Here is a 22,267-nt window from a genome sequence, read left to right as displayed (position 1 = left end):
TTACCTCCAGAAATGTCAGACAGAGGCTAACAGGTGTACCCATAATAAACCAATGCCACCCTCTAGCAAGCTTAACTGGAATGAGTGAAATGCAGTGGTAGAAACAGTGTAGGCTGGAATGTGTGATCAATTCATCAATGCCTTCAAAGAGGTTAACTCTATCCAGCATAAACCAGCTGTAGATGCAGAAGAGAAAGCATGGTATTATGGAGACATCTTGCAGCAGACCTTATTCCCTGGAATACCTAATTCCTCCGCCTCGTCTTTCTGACATTGCTTCTTAATTCCAGATACAGCTGCCCTTGCCTTCGTCCTCCAGGAGATCTCATATAGGGGCCCATCAAAATGGTGATGGGCTCAGTGTTTCAGGGCAGATTACACTTGTTCTTCGGATCTGCTAGGATCCACTCTTCTGATGGGTTCCACTTGTGTGGATTGGCAGCATCCAGAGCAGATGTATTTCAGGAAACATAAATAAGCGCTCCCCGATAGGATAACAGTTACAATGATCATAACAGTGGCACTGAACGCCGGTGACACAGTGTCCTCCAAAACTGAGTGGAGTCCTCCAGTTGCCGAGAAGGGAGGCAGCTCCGTGTGCTGTTCTAAATGGGACAAAGCAGAAGCAAGTTAGACAACTTCTTTGGAGTCATATTGCAAACTGCAATATTGAGCTAAGTCTGATTAAAAGATAGTAAAACCCTCCCTCCCACCCCCCTTCATTTGTCTCCACCTTTTGTCTCTCCTCGCATGTTTAAATTGTAAGCTCTTTGGGTAAGGAACAATCTCAATTATAAATGTACAAGACTTTTCTCTAATTGAGACCTGCCATGGTTGGCCATGGGCTCCCAGAACCAGAGTCTGCAGTCAAGAGTCAGTGGGGCCAGCACCCCAGAGGCATCTGAGGTAGGGATCAAACTAGAGATCAGAACTACAAGTCAGGAACCTGAATCAGGATACTATGGGGTAAGAGGCAGGAGATGGACAGGAACCAGATGACACAGGGAAGAAGCCCTGTTATTCAGAGAGCTTCCGTCCTGCTGCTGCTTAAGTAGGGCCAGCGGGCCAATCAGCAGCTCTAGGATGCCATCAATCAGGATTCAGGGTGGAGCCCTACAGTAGGCTGAGCATCATGCATCCCAGATAAGATATTGTCAGCAGGATGCCAGATGGAGGGTTGAAGTGTGCCTGCTCTTATGGGTCTGAGAATCAAAACGTATGAGTTATGACAGGATCTACAGATTCTACTTCAATACAAAGAAATAACAATACTCAGTGGGAGCCAGGAGTGGGAGAATCTGGCCCTGCCATTCATTTGCACTGAGAAAGGCAAAGTTTTCAAAAAGTATTGTCCAATGAAGCTGCAATTAAGAAGCTCCAACAAAAGCTAATTGTGCCCTTGTCAAGATTCATTTAGGGTTCCTTTATTTTTAATACAGCTTTCCAGCATCCTTACTAGTAACTGGTTATCTGGTCATTTTTCACCTAACCCATCTGTTTGCTTATACACCTTGTAGACTGCAGAAATCTATGCACAGCATGGCTGTGGTGATTGTGAATGCAATAATTCTAGTAGCCCTGTCATTCTGATAAGCTGCTGGTGCACAAAAACCCCTTTTTCATTGGAATAAATGATATGCGAATATACTGCTGATCCTTATCAAACAGATGCAGAAAGTATACCAGGCCATTCTCCCAGTACAGAGAGAACACGGATGATTGTTCAAGTTTGCTGTTTCTCTGTAATATTTACTTTTCTTATTAAGCTATTCTGCCTCAAATTTTAATGTAGCCATTGTGTATTCCAATTTTTCATAGTACAGGCTATGGTATTCATTGCCAGGGAACGGAAATGCTCAGGAAGAAATGGGGTCAAAGTATAATACCTGCAGGGAAGAGAGTGAGAGAGGGGGGTAGGAAGATCAGAACTTTGAGGTCAACTGTAGCTGGACCTTGCTCCAGCCTGGGTTCTTAGGCTGCTGGGTCAAAATGTCATTTCCAGATCTGGGTAGTGGGGTCTGATGTTGACTGAAGTTTGTAAATTGTCCTCTTATTTCATAAGATGTCTCTTCCTTCTGGGAGAAGACTTCTTGAAGATCCTGGATCTAGCATTTTAATGATACTGATGGAGAGGATTTTCTACAGGAGAGAAACTGTACCCTGGACTTATAATGTGGGCCCTCATTGCCAGAATGTAACATTTTACTCTCTCTCTCTCTGCCCACATAAAGTACAAGACAGTGGAGCGTCCAAATAGCCTGAGAGCTCCAAGGGGGAATTCAGCTTGGAGACACATGCACCTTATTCTGATGGCTTGAAGGTATGTTGAGCAGCCCTGTGCTACAACATGTGTGTATTTCCAGACTTTGTGGGCAAGTGAAAAGCCCCGCTGTTTGCATGAGAACCAACATCAGAATTCAGACCCGGGGCCTTATAGCTCTTGCAAGCAGTAACAAAGTACACTCAATTCAGACCCAGCTACTAGAGGAAAAGTCACTGTGATGCTGCAGATGCCTTGAAGAGAAGCAATCAGTGGCTCTGTTTAAGCTCTGAGTCACTGATTGAATTAACAGATGCTCCCTCTTGGTTATAGAAAATGTTGGTGGGCCCCAAGAAATAACCTTAAATAATCAGCAATGGCAGAAAGCAGTGTCCAAAATTCACTGGACTAGATAACTGTGCTCTTTTTAGAAGCCAGACTGGGGGAGAGAAAAAAATAATTGTATACTCCAAGATACAACAGGCTTTGTGTCTGCACTCATTTAATGTACCAGACAAGCCATTTGCTAATGATCTTTGAAAATGGGACAAGAACATGTGGATTCTTTGTCTGTAATTGTATAGATCAGAAACACAGTTCAACACAGCTTCTTAGATCAGTCAATTTTGTTAGTTCAAAATGCCATTGGTTCAATGATTTCAAAAGCGTTTATGTTGATCAAGGTAATCAGGAGGAAAAGGAAAAACAAGGAAGGTCAGCACTGGTAGATGCAAGCATCCAGTACAGGGAATTTTGCCTGATATTTATTGAAGGTGGTGTCTCACTTTCAAATACAATAATTTCAGTTTGAGAAAATTAATTTTTACCCCACAGTGTCTGGACACTCTTTTCCGGCTTTTCCCCAAGCCGGAAAAAAAGCGGCGGCCATGTTTATTTAAATCCCGCGGGGGATATTTAAATCCCCCGCGGATTTCCCTATTCCAAAGTTCGAAATTAGCATGCCTCTTCCGAAGAAGGGGCCAGTCTAGACATAGCCTTGACTGTTTTTAACTCCAGTGGGCTTTGGCTCAGGCACCTAAAGTCAGTGGGAGTCTCCACTGATTTCAATAGACACTGGATCCAGTCACCAGCACATTAATACCAGGCAGGAGAGTATCTGCCAACTGGAGAATTAAGAGATGGGGTAAAAGCTAACGGGCTTCACTGCCTCAAGAAAAAATGAACCGATATAAATACTGGATAAATGAGAAGGAGAAATATGATAGATCTACAAAGACTGCCTCTGAGTGGTATAAGCATTAGGGAAGTCTAGACGTAATTCTCCGGAAAATAAAGCCTTTCAAGTAGGAATAAGAGATCCTCCGGAAAAGGCTTTGTTTTCCGGAGAAAAACGTCTAGACTGGCGCTTTTCTCCGGCTTATCTCCAAGCCGGAAAAAAGCGGCAGCCATGTTAATGCAAATACCGTGGGGGATATTTAAATCCCCCGCAGATTTGCCTATTCCAAAGTGCTACATTAGCATCCCTTTTCCGGAAGGGATGCCAGTGTAGACACAGCCCCACAGTATTCTTGCCAGTAAGTTAAAAACATATGGGTTGGATGAATGGACTATAAAGTGGATAGAAAGATGGCTAGATTGTCAGGCTCAACAGGAAGTAATCCATGGTTTGATGTCTGGTTGGCATCTGGGATCAAGCCGAGTGCCCTGGGGATTGGTCCCGGGGCCAGTTTTGTTCAATCTCTTCATTAATGTTCTGGATGATGGAATGGTTTGCACCCCCAGCAAGTGCATGGAGGACAAAAAGATGGTGAAAAAGGTATATATCCTGGAGGGTAGGGATAGGGTCCAGAGTGACCTAGACAACTAGGAGGATTGCGCAGCAAAAATTATTAGGGGGCTGAAACACATGACTTATGAGGCGAGGCTGAGAGAACTGGGCTTATTTAGTCTGCAGGGATATGTCTACACTACCAGGTTATTTTTAAATAATAACTCCCAAAATAACTATTTCAAAATAAGTTTATTCCTCTTCACATGCAGGAGTTATTATTTCGAAATAACCGGCTTAGTAGTGTGGATGCTTGTCTTGCTATTTCGAAATAAGGGGAGTAATTTCCAAATAACTCCTCAGTGTAGACATGCCCCAGAAAAGAAAAGTGAGGGGGGATTTGATATCAACCTTCAGCTACCTGAAAAGAAGCTCCAGAGAGGATGGAGTCAGGCTATCAGTGGCGGCAGATGACAGAACAAGGAACAATGATGTCAAGTTGCAGTGGGAGAGGTGTAAGGTGGATATGAGGAAAAACTATTTCATTAGGAAGATGGTGAAGCACTGGAATGGGTTGCTTAGGGAGGTGGTAGAATTTCCATCATTAGTGGTTTTCAATTCCCAGCTTGACCAAGCCCTGGCTGGGATGATTTAGTTGGGGTAGGACCTGCTTTGAGTAGGTGGTTGAACTAGATGACCTCCAGGGGTCCCTTCCTTCCCTGTGTGGCCTTAGGCAAGTTCCTTCCTGTTTGCTTTCAGTATATATATATATATATATATATATATATATATATATATATATATATATAAATAATTGGCTAATAAACAAGGTGCCAGCAGTTGGCACTTAAGCATGGCCCTCCCTGCTCTACTAGGTCCCAACCCAGGGCACAGTAACACAATAATTTAAAATATGTGTCCTAGGGAGTGAGCACTTCTACAGCTGCTCCCTGGGCATCTTCCTACACCAGCTTCCATTCCCCTGCTGGTGCCACTGGTTTGCTTCCAAGTTCCCCCTGGAGTCCCCTCTGACTGTGGTTTGTAGGGTCTTCCTCTCTCAGTTGGGGCTCTTTGCTACCATCCTCCTCAGCTAAAGGGCCTGTGTTGGCTTGATGGTGGGGCCTGGGCCCAGTCAGATAGGCAAGAGCCTGCACCACACAACTGCTCTCCTGCTCAGTCAGCCTACACTGTGCTGACCTGCTCCCTTTTCAGATCAGTATCCACTGTGAACATGTGCAGCTGGGGTGGCTGAGTGTGATTTCTGGGCCCAGACCTGCTCCTTAAGATACAAGAGCCAGAGATTGTGGGAATGATGGTGGAGGATGAAAGCAGGTCGCTGCATCATTGCTATGTCCACTCCCCAGCATGGGTAGGTAGAGGGGCAGGTTCCTAGGTCAACACATGTTCTTTCCCACACACCCCAGGTGGTCACAGTAGCTCAGTTTCAATTCTCCTCCCCCTGCCCCCATGGATGAAAGGGGGATGAAGAAAAGCCCATGGCTCATCACATTAAACCAGAAGTGCAGACAGGCACTAAGTCTACACCATGTAGACAGGGGCATTATCAAAAATCTTTTTGACTCGTTTGAGACTGTGTGCACACAGACTCTCCATCCTGACCTTACATCAGAGCCACAGTACAAAAGAGCCACTGCACCCTTTGGTTCTGTCTTGTCAACTGGAATTGTCTCTCAGTACAATAACAATCAGTCAATGTTTTACGTTAGTAGCAAAGACACTAAAGAGAATGAAAAATGAATGTCTGAAAGAAAAAGAGAACTTGGACATGAGTGCTTTTTAACTTCAGAATTATTAGCTTATGAAACACTACAGATATTGATTTTTATTTTCCTTTGCTTTCAAGATAAAAGCAACACAAAAGAGCTGCCTACAGCTTTCAAATATTTCCTCAGAACTAAATTCAGCATTTGAAACCTGACTGCTCAGATGAAGCCAGAGATGTGAACCAGGATAGCTCTGCATTTTGGGGATATTGAAAAAAGAAAGGATTCTGAGGCATGGACAGGTTTTGATCGGAGAAACCTTGCCTTAGAATAAGTCCAATTAGTACTAAGGATTCTGATTGTTGCAAGATTTTTAAGTATTAATAATAACATCTTAAATTCAATCCTTTATTTAGCAAGTCGTTTATGCCCTGCATGCCTGGGAGTAATCCTGTGCTAGTCACAGATCATTTATTTTTAATAAAATAATATTCATTATAATTAATTATTAATTATTTAAGCACCAAAAATGTATTCTCACCTGTTAGGTCCTTTCCAGTTCAGACTTCTAGAACTCTAGATGGTGAGATTCCTAACCCTCGGCACATGCTATGACACACTACTCTGTTACCTGAGTGTTGCACTAATTACAATTTGTTGCTGGTTATTATCATTATTATTACAGCAGAGCCCAGAGACCAAGGTTCTCTCTAAGCTGCGTGGCAGCACAGCCTGCAGCTACTTAATGAGCCCTGCCCAGGGGTTCAGAGCTGCCTGTCTGGGAGAGGGGCATTTTTCCCTCAGCTACAGCCCAGCTATGAGCTGTGCTATCACGCAGCTTAGAGGGAACCTTGCCAGAGACCGCAGTGAGGATTGTGGCCCCATTGTGTCAGGTGCTGTACAGATACAGGGTGAAATCCTGGCCCTAGTGAAGTTAATGACACAATTCTCATTGTCTTTGACGAAGCTAGGATTTCACCATTGGCCTCAACCCCGAATAACTCACTCAGCTATTCCAGTTTTTTTTTTTTTTTTTGCCCAGAGACTGCTAAACTTCAACAGATGAACTAGTGGACCCTCAACCAGGGTTACCTCCTGGGGTAAAACCCAAGCCCCACTGCACAGAACTGAAGATTGAGCTGAAATCTTGATACCAGGGGCCAAAGTCTGGTCCTTGATGGACCCCTGCAGGGCCACTGGCCCCCAGTTGAGAACCTACTAGACAGCCTGGCAAACCAGATATTGCCTAGTGATCTCAGAGAAAACAGAGTTTCTGTGTTTCTCGCTTCACTAAGCATGACTATGTATTACCATAAACTTCCTTGCCATCAGAAGGAAGGTTGAAATTTGAAATTTAAAATTAATAGATGCCTCCTCACCAGCAAGATTTGCAGTTCATAGGGAAGACAGTTAGGAAACGAGCCTTGCAATGTATAAAAATGCATCCTTCCTCCAGGCCCCTCTCTCTCAATATATATATATACACACACACACACACACAATCCCTGAGAGGCAGATAGAAGAGGATTTTGTACCAGAGCACACTAATGCTATTCAGGTTGCCCATAGCCCTGAGCAACTTAGCTTTATTAATGAGATTAAGAGTTTCTGTGTTGTGATCATTTGAGGTTATTACAGTGTTGGCACTGGGTACTTGTACAATTGCCTAATAGTTGTCCAAACAAGTTCTAGCAGAGTTACATCTTGGGGCACTGAGAGACACAAACACTATTAGTGATGGCATTAGGGTTTCTGATATACAAACTGAATTCAAAATCCTTTGAATGTTGAATGCTCCTGGATTCAGAGTGAATTTTTTAGCAATGACTTGGAGGAGTGATTTTTGTTACAAGAAGTGATACCTGCAGGAATGATGAAACTACGGGTGTTATGTCACATCTCTTTGGGGTCAGAAGTAGTTCTGTTTCATGCATTTCTTATCAGAAACTCTCTACTCCACAGGCTTAGCAAACTTCCTAATCAGAGACACAGTGGAAACATCAGAGAACAGACATTCCCTAGGGATACTCTCAAGGTAAGGCTAGTAATGTGAAATAAAACTTTGTACCTGTGCTACCAATAACACGGCTGACAAAAAATCTCAGAAGGGTAGCTGCATTAGTATGTAACTTTAAAAATGAGTAGTTCTGTGGCACCTTAGACACTAACCAAAACAGATAGAATCATGAGCATTTGCGGACAAACCGCACTTCATCAGATTTGTCCGTGAAAGTTCATGATTCTGCTTTTGGCTAACAAAATAAATTAAAAAGACTAGATTTTTGAGTACTCTTCAAAAGTCGGGGAAGACCAGAGAGATTCCAGAGGACTGAAAAAGGGCAAATATAGTACCCATATATATTAAGGGGAATATGGACAACCTGGGTAATTGTAGATCAGAGAACTTAACTTCAATACCCAGAAATATAATTTAGCAAATAATTAATTTTCAAGTACCTAGAAGATAATAAGTAATAGGTTACAGTCAGTATGGATTTGTCAAGAAATCTTGTTAAACCAACTAGATAGCTTTTGCTGAGAGAGTAATAAGCCTTCTGGATAGGACAGAACAGATAGATGTGGTGTATCTCCACTTTAGAAAGATTTTAGATTCCATCACACATGATCCTCATATAAACAAACTACGGAAATACATCCTAGATGGAGCTACTATAAGATGGGTGCCTAACTGGTTGGAAAACAATTCTATTCATAGAGAGTAGAGTAGCCACCAGTGGTTCAAATCAAGCTGGATGGGCATATTGAGTTGTTCCCATGGGGATCAGTCCTGGGTCCAGTTCTGTTCAGTATCTTCATAAGTGATTTAGATAATAGCATAGAGAGTACACTTGTAAAGTTTGTGGATACCAAACTGAGAAGGATTGCAAGTGCTTTGGAGGGGAGGATTACAATTCAAAATAATCTGGACAAACTTGGAAAAATGGCTGAAGGATATAGGATGAAACTCAATAAGGCTAAATACAAAGTACTGCATTTAGGAAGGAACAATCAGTTGCATATGTACAAAATGGGAAATGACTGCCCAGGAAGGATTACTATGGAAAGGGATCCAGGAGTTATAGGGGGGGGTCACAAGCTAAACATGAGTCAACAATGTAACACCATTGCAAAAAAAGCAAATATAACTCTGGGATTTATTAGCAGGGGTGTTATAAGCAAGACATGAGAAGAAATTCATCCACTCTACTTTATGCTAATACAGCCACATTTCAGAAAAAAAATGTGGACAAGTTGGAGAAAGTCCAGAGGAGAGTCACAGAAGTCATTAACAGTCTAGAAAACATGACTTATGAGGAAAGATTAGAAAAATGGGTTTATTTAGTCTGAAGAACAGAAGACTAAGGGGGAATATGATAACAGTCTTCAAGTATCTAAAAGGTTGTTACAAGGAGGAAGGAGCAAAATTATTCCCCTTAACCTCTGAGAACAGGACAAGAAGCAATGGGCTTAAATTTCAGCAAGAGAAGGTTAAGTTGGACATTAGGAAAAATTTCCTGTCAGGGTGGCGGAGCACTGGAATACATTGCCTAGGGAGGTTGTAGAATCTCCATCATTGGCTGAGGTCAGGGGACCCAGAAAGCCAAGCCGGGGCAAGGACCAGGCTAGAAGGGAAGGTTGAGAATTGATAGACCTGTTCTACCTTGGGGAAGTGACACAGCCCATCAGGAAGACTGAATCACTGAGATGGAACAGAAGAGAAACTGAGGTCTCCAAACTGGGAAATATATGTAGGGACCCAAAGCCCTGGGGATGAGCCAGATGCCAGTCACACCAAAAGGCAATTGCTTCAAGTGTGGGCGGGAGGGGCATTTTAGGCAGGAGTGCCTCTTTGTTGACTGCAGGCATGTACAGCAGGCAATAATGCCTGGAAATAGAGCCCAGCCAAAATGCTGCTGTCAATATGAGTCAATAGTGCTTGAGTGAGAGATGTACGGATGAGCTTGGTGCAGTCTTCTGACATGGCAGGGGCCCTGATTTACCTCCAGTGAATATGTAATCCTACATATTTGCAGCTATCATGGCAAATGCAGGCTCAAGCCACCTCTGATAGCCAACCAACCTGAGAAAGTGCTGCACTTGTTTCTTGGTTGCAGAGGCTGGAATACTGGTCAGTGCCTGGACTTTGTCCACAAGGGGGTGTAGTCATAGTGTACCCAAGGTAGGTCACTTTTCTGTGCTCCAAGTGGCAATTCGCTGAGTTTACCATAGGCTCTGCCTTCTCAAGGAGATGAACAACCATGGGAATATGTTGCATGTGGTCCTCCTAGTTGCTTCTGTAGATGACTATGTCATCAGTGTGGGCCCCATACTGGTCACTGGGTTGCAGCACCTGGTTTGTTAGTCACTGAAAGGTCACTGCCACTCTGTGTAGGCTGAAGGAGCATCATCACAAATTGACAGAGACATCAGGAAGGCTGTCTCCTCTCAGGACATCCTTGTCTGGGGCATTACTGGTAACCTTTCATAATATTCATGAACCCCTGAGTCTAATGGCTGGTCTACCCAGGACATAGGGTAGACATCAAAACAGGATATAATATTGACCTTTCTTAAGTCTATGCAGAACTAGGTTGTGCCATTAGCTTTTGGCACAGATACAATGGCTCTCCTTCATTCAGGACTCCTTGACAACACATATGGTCAGCATAGTTTGGAGTTCCTCGTGGACCCATTGCCCACATCTTCCTTGGCAACTCACACAGCCCCTGCATTAAAAGGGTGTCACAAGGAGGAGGGAGAAAAATTGTCCTTCCTGGCCTCTGAGGATAGAACAAGGAGCAATGGGCTTAAACTGCAGTAAGAGAGGTGTAGGTTCGACATTAGGAAGAAGTTCCTAACTGTCAGGGTGGTTAAACACTGGAATAAATTGCCCAGGGAGGTTGTGGAATCTCCATCTCTGGAGATATTTAAGAGTAGGTTAGATAAATGTCTATCAGGGATGGTCTAGACAGTACTGGGTCCTGCCATTAGGACAGGGGACTGGACTCGATGACCTCTCAAGGTCTCTTCCAGTCCTAGTATTCTATGATTTTATGATTAGTTTAGATGAGACCCCACAAATTCATCAATATTTCTTTGGTGTACAGATCCTCACAAAGTTCTCAAATTCATCCATTGTGGCATGCATGGTTGTCAAGAATAGCAGCATAGCCTTGGGGTACTGTGTGGCACCGTCGACTGTCACTAAAATATGACAGTATGATCTCATGTTCTTCTAAGGGGACACATTAGATCCATCCCTATTCATTGAAAGGGTATGCTCACCACTGGGAGAAGAATTAGGGGGGTCTCTGACATCCCTTTGGGCTTTCCAGATAGCATTTGGAGCATGAGGCACAGAAGTCACAGACCTCTTTATGCAGAAGAACCTGAGGTCTGTGACTTCTATGCCTCATGCTCCAAATGCTATCTGGAAAGCCCAAAGGGATGTCAGAGACACCCCTAATTCTTTTCCCTTCCCAAATGTCCTGTGCATAGCATTGTCTGGGCTATGTGGAGAGCCAGTAGCTGATTCTCTACCTCCTGGGTTCAGAGGTCTCTGACTACCCAGTAGAATTGCTCATTCCAGAGCTTAAGTGGAATCACTGGGGTTCATCCTCCTCCCCACTGAGAATGGTTACCTATTCCCAGGCCCAACTCAGTTTCTGACCCTCTTTCTGTTCCCATACAAAGTCCCCATCTTTGGGTAACCAGCAGAGGCTCAGTTCTCCAGGCAACCTTGAACTAATATATAGCCCATTTTTCCTTGGCATTCCTGGCCGACTTAAGGGTCCCTCACCTGAGCCTTCTGCCTTATCCCATGAGCCTCCTTCTTTTTAGCTCTGGATTGGTCTCACCCAGGGCACCTTTGTTCTGCTGCTATAGAAGTTCTCCATACCATTGCCAGTCCTGCCCTAATATCACTGCGCAGACCAGAATGGCCACTAAGCCAACTGAGAAAGTCACCATGTGGCCTCACACTTACAGTTTCTCTTTTATCACCAGGAAGGTGCAGTGCCTGGAGACATGTGACAGAGCCTTCTGGACTCTGAAGGACCAGCTGACCCTGCCAATTTGGTTTCAGCCTGACTTATCATAGGTGTTCATCCTCAGATGGATAAGAAAGAAAGAAAGAAAGAAAGAAAGAAAGAAAGAAAGAAAGAAAGAAAGAAAGAAAGAAAGAAAGAAAGAAAGAAGCCATAATGTACACAGGGAAGACCATAACCACCCCCAGCTGGAAGGAGAAAGGAAGATTGAATATGGGTAGGTTTGTGAGTAGGCTTGTCCAATGTTGGCATATTTCTTTGAGAACTTTTATTGTATTGATTTGACTCTGTGCACAGAGTATGTGTATGTTTTTATTTTCTACAAAGCTAAAACCATGTCAGATTAAATGACAAATGAAATGGCCATCAGTTTTCATGTAAATGCATATGAAGTTTTGACAATGAGGGTTGTTATACTGACCTATACATACAGCTCTCAGGCCCTAGGTACCTCCCCATCAAAAAACATTAATGAATTGACAGAAATTCAGAGAAAAACAACAGTTAATAAAGGCGTAAAGGCAATGAGTTATGTGGAAAGATTTATGAAAAAATATGTATTGTTTAGTATAATTATTAAATATAACCACCATGCAAGAATGTGAAGGATTTAAATACCAAGAAAGGAGAGGAATTGTTCAAGATGTCCCATGAGAGATGTGACTGTGAGTAACAGGATGAAATTAAGTGCAGGAACATTTAGGCTGAATTACAGGAAAAAATTACTAATGCTGACCTGGGGTAGACTGTGTGATAGCCTCACGAGGGAAGCAGTAGAAATCCCAACCTTTTTGATCCTTGAAAACAAGCTATACATAACTCTGGACAATACATTGTTGGGAACAATTCTGCATTGGTCTGTATGGGATGTAGTGGATGACCTAATGGTGATTCTTACCAGGTCTCTCTCATATGACTGTCACTTTCATGGCACATCCTAATGCAAAAAGGCTCCTTCTTGGGATTTCAATGGGAGTTAAGTGCTTAGGCCCAGAGCTACACAGGGCTTTTTGTGATCATGGTGGAATGTCTGTCCTCACCTGGTATTCAGGTTAGGCATGACATTGGCTGCCAGAGGTTGGCTTGTGCACATCAAGGGGACTTTTACAATAAAAATGTAGGTGACAAGGGATTGTAAGCGCCTGAGTCAGACGGCAGCTGAGTAGAATGTTTGAACATTTCAATGTGCCTGCATTTTGGATGAGGTGTTAAAAGTGGGAATTAGGTACTTAAATCCTTTTATAAATCTGCGTTTTAAGAGCTTTTGAAAACCTCCTCACATCTTTAGGTGCATAAATGCATTTGACAATCTCAAAAAACTTTGATGATACAGAAAGAAGCAAACAACTTGATTGCTCAGGTACGTTGTAAAACAGGCATAAAAAGTAAAACCAGCTGGTGCCAGAAAGAGAGACAGAGAGAGAGAGGATAGATTTCTTCTAGTTGTAGTGCATAAAACAGATGTCCTGTTGCACAGAACAGGAATACAAAACTGCAGATGCAACTCTGGAGCTTGTGACAGGCTATAAAACTCAAGTTAACAGGTTGCTTCAAACAGAAAGGATGATCTCCCATTTTCTATATTAGAGGCAGGTAATAATGATGAAAAGATTACAGATTTGTATTCAGGCAGTATATCCTACTGGATTAGGTGTGCCTTGCAAGGTCTGTTTTCATGGACTCTATGGGTGAGTGTGGTTGTAAATGACTAGGAGACAGAAGTAGTTGTGTGACAGATGTTTTGTTTTAGTGGGATCCTTCTAAAAATTATACTAACCTTTGTACTCAACATGTTTAGGGGGAAACTGACCAGCGGAGAACTTGGGGAAGCTGGGGGCAGAGCAGATGGGGTGATGCCGGGTTGGACCCGCAGCATTGCCCTCTCCCATGCTGCGCAATTCCCTGCAGACCTCCTACCCCCGACTCCTCATAGCCCCCCTTCCAGTACTCCTGCATATCTGATAATCCGGCACCCCCTGGGTCCTAAAGGTGCCGTGTTATCGGAAGTTTACTGTACTAAGAAAAGGGGAAGCTACAGAATCAAGAGCAGAGCCACCTTAGCCTCAAATCCCCCAATGCTCTGTCAGTCCAGAGCCCTGTTGTGATCCTACCTCCCTCTGAGCAGCTCCACTCCCTTTGCCCAGGTGAACTCATTTCCATGTTTGCCAAAAGGCTCAAAGGCCCCCTTTCCCACATGCATAATCTCCTTTCTGAAAAGCCCACCTGCCTTTGTACCAGCAGCTGCTTCCCAGCAGCAGGGAAATTTAAAACAGTCTTTTTTTCAGCCCTTAGACAATTTGCATTTTTTGGGCTGTCCCTTCACCTCAAATCCTTTTCAACCTAGCTCTGTTCCTACGTCAGCTTCATCACTCAGACTACCTTCTGGTGGTGGCAGAGCACTGCCTCAGGCACACTAGGAATAGGGCTTATAAAGTCTGATGATACGTAAGTACATAAATACTTTTTAAAATCTGGTCCTTAAGCACTTAGAAACCTAAATCTCATTGGAAGTCAGTGAAGGTCCTAGGAGTCTGTCTGTATCACTCTTTAAATTGAACTTAGTTACCTAAATCACTTAGGCACTTTAGAAAATTTTTGTCTCTAAATTGCCATAGCCAGCTTTTAAAGTCTCAACCCATCTATAATTTAACATTCTCCTTAACAGAGTTCATAAATCACATAAATTAAACACGCTCACAAGAGCCCCTCGGCACATTTCAAAGTGATACAATTCAGTTTAAAAACTTCTTATTTATAAATTAATCTCCACTGTTCAGTTTACTTTTTAATAAATTGGGGGAAATATTTTAAGGCTGTTCCTTTCAAATTTTATGAATTCAATCCTTTTTCTCTGCCTACTCTTGTATTGGCAACTTTTCGGGCTATTAAAAGTTGAAATTAGTTCCCAGAGGACAGAGGGAAAAAAAACTACAAGTTGTTTGTCAAGAAAAAGCCTTCACTGTTATAAGGTCTCTATACAGCTTCATACTGGATCTTATTGCAGGAAGTGGTACATATGGCATTTATATCTATTAATGAGTGAAGTAATGGAAATAACTCTGCCCCTGCGGCAGCAGAGGACACAACTCACCCAAAGTGCTTTCTTAGGTTTTGATAAACATCTCAACTCTAGCCAAAGAAAGAGCATAAAGAAAGATCAAGGAGCAGTCCACAGCTGGTGTAAAATCCATTGATTTCAGTGGAACTACCCCAGCTGATTCCAACTCTGAATATGAGCCTAATTTTGTAGGCTGGTTGGTCTTTTTCATATTCTAAAAAAAAATATGGAAACTATTTTTTCCCTTCTCTTCTTCTCTAGCTGCTACCACTTTGTCTTTATTTTTTCAACTTCATTTTCTGGTTAGCCTCATGTATAACTTAATCAATTATCCCCTTCCTTTCAAAACATACAAACACACACACACACTTTTCTTTGCTTCCTAGTGAACATATCCATGACAAAGAGTGTACTTTTATGCTGAGTTTGAATGACTGTGTCATGAACAATATAATGAAGAAAATACATAACTATGAACATTTAATGCTTCCATGATTTTATGAAAACTTTCATCTCTGCTTTTATGTTTCCAAAACGTATAATTTTTTTCTGACTCTGCGGCCAAGGAAATATTAAATAATGCTCTGAGCTGGTGCAGCGGCAGCTGTTGTAATTCTCACAGAAATAGCAGTACGTAAGTCAGTCTTGAAAAACAAAGTGGAATCTTTATAGGGTAAGGGTCTGCATACTAATAGACATGAACCAACCATCCCTGTACCAAGTGAGAGTGTCAGACTTGCAAAAACTCTTGGGCTATTCAGAAATGGACGTATTGTCTTGAAAGACGGGGACAGCTGTGGGCAACAGAGATGTCAGCAGGTCACAAGGATGTGTGTGAGACAGGCAAGCTATGGGAGTTGTTAATCACTTCTTGGCACTGGAAAAAAGGATATTATGGCTTAAACAAAGACTGTCATAATGCTAAGGCACCGATGGATTAAACGTTTTGTAACAAGGGGGTTAAAAAGCTTGGGAACAACATCTAAAATGCACAAACTAGAAGTAATGAGATAACTCCTGCCCCAAATCTTATCCCAGTAGTAAAATGAGAGTAAAAGGGCCTTGCCCCACAAGAATTATGCAGGCCTTGAGGGTGTAGAACCCACACCCAGGCACTCACGGAACTGGGACTCCAAGCCTGTGAGGCAATACAGTGGGCACAGTTAAATAGCCCAAAAACCAAAGGGACAGATAAAGGAAGGATGGCCCAGCTGTTCAGGCACTAACTTAGGACCCAGAATGTGATTTCAAGCCCTGTTCCATCACCAAGTTCTATGTGACTTTAGGCAAGTAATCAACCTCGGAGCCCCATCTGCAAAATGGGGATAACAATACCTCACAGGGGTGTTGTCAGAGAGGTGGGTTCAGCACACCTCAGGCCTGGAGGAAATCGACACCTATGGCCCAAACCCTGCAAGCTCAACTCAGCTGGCATGAGCAAGCCACAAGTTTTCATTTGCAGAGTACACATACCCTTAGGCATTGCAATGCTGCGTCCTGCCACCAAGTGGGATTTGAGTAGGTTCCAGGCTCCCTACACAATGCATGAGGAGGAATTGGGCATCTTAAAAGAGGACGAGCAGAAGCCAGGACACTAAGCAGGAACTCTCTAGGATAGCCAATGGGAAATACCTAGGAGGGAGTGGGCCTAGTCCCCACTATTCAAAGGCAGGGATGCAGCTCTCTTCACTCAGGACTCACTGCTGGCATTAGGGCGGATCTAGTTTAATTCACCTCCCAGGGGAAGCTCCCAAACAACTGACCTATAAGGCATTCCAGGGGCTCTCTCAAATTCTTCCACATGGTATAAATAAACCAGGGGTAAGGAACCTCAGGCCCGGGGGCCAGATGTAGCCCTCAGCTTGCTTGGATCTGGCCCCCAAGACTCACCCTCCCCGCCCACCCCACCCCCAGCATTGGAGAGCCTGCAGTGGCATTCCAGCCCCACACTGTCTCACCACGGGGCTGGGCTCCCCTAGGTTCTGGTGTGTGAGGGAAATGTGGAGAGTGTCCTTCTCAGTCGGGAGCCACGTCAGGGAGGTGGGAGGGCTCAGGGCAGTGGGTTGGGTGCAGAAGTCAGAGCAGAAGGCTGGGAGGGTTGGTGGCTCAGAGAAGGGGGTGGCAGGTGCTGGAATGAGGGCAAGGAGTGGAGAGCTGAAGGCTCAGAGTTCAATGTATGTGTGTGGGTTTAGGGTAGGGGGTGGGGATGCAGGAGTGAGAGCTGAGGGTGGGGATCTAAGGTATAGGGTTTGTTGGGGGGGCTCAGGGCACAGGTGCAGGACTCAGGGTAGGAAGCTAGGAGGGTATGGGGAGCTTACTGGGGCTGCCCATGACAGTAAGGGTGGTGCTGCTTGGCTCCTGCCAGGGAGAGGGGAGCAGGGCTGTGCTCCCTGGCTGGCAGCTCTTCCCAGAAGGCTAAGACTGTGCTCCCCTGACAGCAACTCCTCCCAGAGGGCTGAGAGTCAGGAAAGGGCCTCTCTGGTCTGCAGCCTATCTGGCAGGGGCCAGGCTCCAGTGCCCCAACTCAAGGCTTACAGCCTGTGGAGGGTGAACAAGGCTCTGGGGGCCAGCTCCAGCCTGAAACAGCCCCCCTCACATCCCCAGCTTACATGCTCTCTGCAGGAAAGGGGTAGGTCTGGGGACTGTCCCCAGCTTGCAGCACCCCTGAAGGCTTTCCATGGGGGGGGGGGGGTGTCAAGGCTCTGTGGGCTGCAGCAGCCAACTGGGCCAGGGCTCCGGGGGGGGGGGGGGCAAGAGGGTCTTGGGTAGGGGGACAAATATATATATATATATATATATATATATATATACACACACACACAACGAGAGAGAGAGAGGCACTATTTTTTCAGATTGCCGTGTGTATATACTTACATTATTTTCCAGCTAGCCTGGCTGAGTTGCTGTAATGACTTATAATGAGAGTCCCTAGCTAACTGGACTCAAAAAAAGTTCCACTTTTCAGGCATCTGGACTCTAAATATTTAATTTCTCTTATTAGACTAGAGTTATCCACCTGTCTGCATTATCATACATTTCCTAGAATATAAATGAGAATATCTCAGACTGTTAGAGCTACATTTGATAATCATCAGGCTATTTCCTTCCAATATTCCCCTAAGCTATGTGAGGTAAGAAGGAATACTGAGACCAGCTTCATTCTTCTTAGCCAAAGACATCTTGTACCTTCTGCTTCCATGAGTAATGGGAAGTAAAGGGAGAGAATGGGCTTCAAAACTAATGGAAAAACATCATTCCCTCTTGCTCACCTTTATCTTGTGGAAGCTCATCTGTGGGGGAGCTTTTGAAATTTGGGGATGAGGCAGATCAGAGGCAAGAAGAGGTGGAACAAACAGACATCCATGGAGGTGGTTTTGTTCCCCCATCAGACCTGTGGAAATCTTATGGGAAAGTTAATGCTGAACCTATTTATAGGCATTGCTTTAACCATTTTTTTTCTTTCTATGTGCGGGATCCCCTTACTCCATTTACAGAGTATCCAGAAACTGGTCAGGAAGCCCCTGTCAGTACCTGAAGAGGACAGAGAGGCCATGGTGGCCAGTGTGAAGACACAGGATCTGTGCACAAGTATCCCCTCTATGGATGCCAGTGGATTTACATGGATCTTGAAGCTGCCAATGGAAAAATGTATGGACAACTCATGAGAAGGATCTCACAAAGTTCCCTTTCCCTTCTGATGTGATAGGCATGCATGGGAACCCTGGATCTTGAAAGGTGTGTTGTGGAGGATGTTGACCATAGTAGCAGTGGAGAAATGTCTACAGGTTTTGCATCTGTTCGGCTATCAGGATCTTTTGCATTTTTGAGTTTGTGTGTCCTGGTCTGAGGGAAGTTTGCTTTGGATGATGAACTTGAAGAGGTTGGGGAGTTACTTGAAGGCCAGAAGAGGAAGTTATGGAAATCTTTATTTTAGGATGTGGTCCACATTGACTATGGGTTGTAATTGTGTAATGATACCTTATATGGGTTCCAGTGTGGGATGGTAGTTGACAATTAGACAATTAGAGGTGTGTGGTCAGAGGAGGGTTTATTTCTGTATCAAAGCAGGTTCTTTCAAGGTAGTTGGATGGTCCATTCTATGATGCAATTTACTTCTCTGGTGGAATGTAAAGTTTGATGAAGGTGGTTTTGTGTTAAGATGTATATATCCTAGACTTTCTCCTTGGAGCATATTCTGTGATATCTGAGTGCCTAGCTCTAGATAACAGATTTATTGGTGTACTTGGAGTAGTTACTGGTTCTGTGAAGATAAGTGTGGTGACCTGGCAGTTTCTTGTATAGAGACCATCATCCTTAGGGTTTCATTGCTGAGAGTTCCAGAGAAAGTTTAATGAAGGGGTGGTGGTTAGGAATGCAATGCTGTTGAAGCAATGTCAGTCCCAGGATATTAGAGAGAAAAGTTGGATGAGGCAATATGTTTTAGTGAACTGTGATGACTATGTGAATGAGGCCAACCAACAAACTCTGACACCATTTATTCTCAAGAACTCAAAGAAGACCCCCTCCCCCCCCATACACACACACAATTTCCAGGTCTTTAAGAGCAGCTTCACATCTTTCCCCAAACAACTTCAAGAAGCCATGAATGCACCCCACAGACCATTTACATGCTTCCCAAGATACACAAAGAAGATCCATCAGATCTGGCAATGGCATGCTTACTGAAGGACTATCAGGATTCTTAGAAACTATGCTCAAGCCACTCCCCATCCAAAGAGTCAGCTTCTTCCAGAACACAACACATTTCCTCCATAAATTCTGTAACCTTGACAACTTCCCTCTGACCATCCTTTCCAGTCCATGGATTTTCACTTTCATACCAGCATGCCCAACAATGATAGTATAGCTGTCCACCTCAAATATTTACAAGACAATGAACAACCCTCAGAGAGCCATCCCAAACTCATCACCAGACTCGTTCATTTAATCCTCACCCATAACAATTTTACATTTACAACACTTTACCCGATCATGGCAATAGCCATGGATTCTAAGATGACTCAACAACAAGCCAACATTTTCATGGGTCACTTTGAAGAAGAACTTTTTGAAAATAGTACCATGAAACCAATGATGTACCTGAGATACATCAATGATACTTTTATCATCTGGACAGATGAGTTACATTGCCCTGTTGATTTCCACTACAACTTCAACAACCACCTAAGGGATGTACAATCCCGTTTAATCAGCCCCCGCTGGTTAACCAGTTAACCATTCACATCCCTAAGGGGAACACACTAACCAGTTCAGCTAATCAGTGAAAATAATCAGTGCCTCTCAAAGGTCTACTAAAACTGACTTCAGTTACGATACTATTGCCTTATACTGATGTGACTTCAGAATCACACTAATTCCTCGCAGTTAAAATCTAAACTGAGGAAAATAAAGTTGAAGTCAATTTTCAAAAATGCCTAAAGTCATGGCAAAGTGACTTAGGAACCTTTTTTGAAACATTTACCCTTTGTCTTTTTCCTGCTACAGGCAGCTCTCATTCTGTAAGCTGTAGAGCTGATCAGAAATGGAGTTGCTGTCCCATAGAAAATTCTGACCTTTTGAAATATGTTTTCTTCTTTCTGAAATGAAGACAATAGCTGAAATTTCCTGCAGAACAAAAATTCTGAAATAATTTGGCTTAGAACCATCAAAAAGTTTTGTTTCAGTAATGCCCAATTGTTTTCAGATAAGAAATAAAATATAATAAAATAAACCATTTGTTTGACTTTTTCCTGTTGAAAGTTCTGAGGAAATTGACGAGTTCTCTGGACACATTTCAATTTTGACAACATTTCATTTTCTGACACAAAAGGGCTACACCAAAAGAATTTCGATCAGCTCTAAGAAACCGTCAGGAAGCTGCCTCCAACCAAAGCACAGCAGCCTCATCTCTCTCCCCTTCTCATTTCTGCAGCTAGACATTAATTTAAAAACAGGGAGTGGGGGAACAGTCTTTCTCCCCTGGAAGTCGCAGAGATTTATCTCTGACTTCAGTGTGGATCACCAGCATGACTCTGGCTGGAATTCCTGAATTAGGATTATTAAACATAAACCGTTTCTGTCATTCCGCACAAATGCCCTCCCCCATCACAAACACATATGCACGTTTTTAAAATCCCGAACAACCAATGTCACTCTCCCCCATGTTAATTTTAACGTTGCAGCTCTGAAGTTGCAGTACACAAAAGCAGATTTCATCTCCTGCATGGGGCTAGGGCAGAGATATCCAGACCTGTGGAAACACGATGAGGAAACTTGTGACATCTTAAAGACTAGCAGATTTATTTGGGCATAAGTTTGGGAGGGTAAAACCCATTCCTTCAGATGCATGAAGTGGAAATCACAGAGGAAGGGATATCTCTATCTTTAAATATCTGTATCAGGCCTGTGGGCCAGGAGTCAAATCAGCAAATAACCTCACCCCGAAGAGCCACAGCAGTGTGAATTCATTGTTTCATGTATTATTTCTTATCTAGCAGGCTCCGAGCAAAATGACTCCCCGCGTATGACTGTTTCGCACAGTCCAAGCATTCTGTTGGCTAATCACTTGACCAGGCTAATAACTCGCTCACACTCTTCTAATGGCATGTGCTGCAAAAAGCTGCCAGGAGCCTCCGTCAAGAACCACTTGCAACTCGGGAGCCTCGCGGGGAGCGTGGCTGGAAGCGATCCGCTTCCTAGGAGCCGTTCAGACCCCGGTGGCCCGGCTGGAGTCCGCCTGCTAGCAGGACTGGCTGCCACCGTCGCACCTCCAGTCCCTGCTGGCTGTGGGGCTGCCGCAGCCCGGCCTCGCCCTCCCTGCCCCCGGCTGCCGCCGCCCGGTGTCTCTTTGCGGCCGGGGCAGGCTGCTCCGCTCGTCCCGGCCGGCAGGGGACAGCGCTGGGTCCTTTCCCCACGAGGCAGGCAGCTCGCCGGGTCTCCGCCCGTGCCTGCTGCCAGCCCTACCCCCGCTGCAGGGGGTTTCCAACCTCCCCCCTCCCCCAGGTCCTCTGGGGTCCCGGGCCAGCCAGCGCCTCGCTGGGAGAAGCGCTGCCCTGCGACTCCGCCAGCGGCCAGCCCGGCGGCACATGGCCTGCAGCTCCGCGTGGCTGCGAGCCGGGCGCGCCCCGGAGCCGGCTCCTGCTCTGCCCCGTCGGCCCCACTCACCCGTCGGGCTCGGGGCGGCCAGCAGCAGCAGCAGCAGCCACGGAGCCGCTTCCCCTCCCAGCCCAGGCGGCATCTCCGGGCTCGGGCGCTGCGCGGCTGCGGCTGCAGGAACCCGAGCGCAGAGGCAGAGCGAGCCCTGCCGCGGGAGCCTTGCCGGTGGCCGCCGGGTGCGAGGGGCTGGAGGGGAGGGGTGAGCCCGCCGGGGGGGAGGGGGGCAGGCTGCCCTGCTGGGGCACCGGGATGGGGGGCTGCGATGGGCTGGTGTTTGCTGGCCCCCGCCAGGGT

The 22,267-nt window shown here is 44.7% G+C and overlaps 1 long non-coding RNA gene across 1 annotated transcript; it reads left to right on the top strand.

Annotated features, from left to right (window-relative positions):
• Positions 1-708: 708 nt before the first annotated feature.
• On the top strand, positions 709-21,989 carry LOC106731651 (uncharacterized). Its single transcript, XR_012900772.1, has 4 exons — positions 709-2,320; positions 7,676-7,748; positions 11,720-11,977; positions 18,313-21,989. It is a non-coding gene; the product is annotated as an uncharacterized LOC106731651 (long non-coding RNA).
• Positions 21,990-22,267: the final 278 nt, after the last annotated feature.

Source organism: Pelodiscus sinensis, chromosome 1, assembly GCF_049634645.1.
Source record: "Pelodiscus sinensis isolate JC-2024 chromosome 1, ASM4963464v1, whole genome shotgun sequence".
NCBI lineage: Eukaryota > Metazoa > Chordata > Testudines > Trionychidae > Pelodiscus > Pelodiscus sinensis.
The sequence above is the reverse complement of the archived record's forward strand: the minus strand, read 5'-3'. Positions and strand labels throughout refer to the sequence as shown.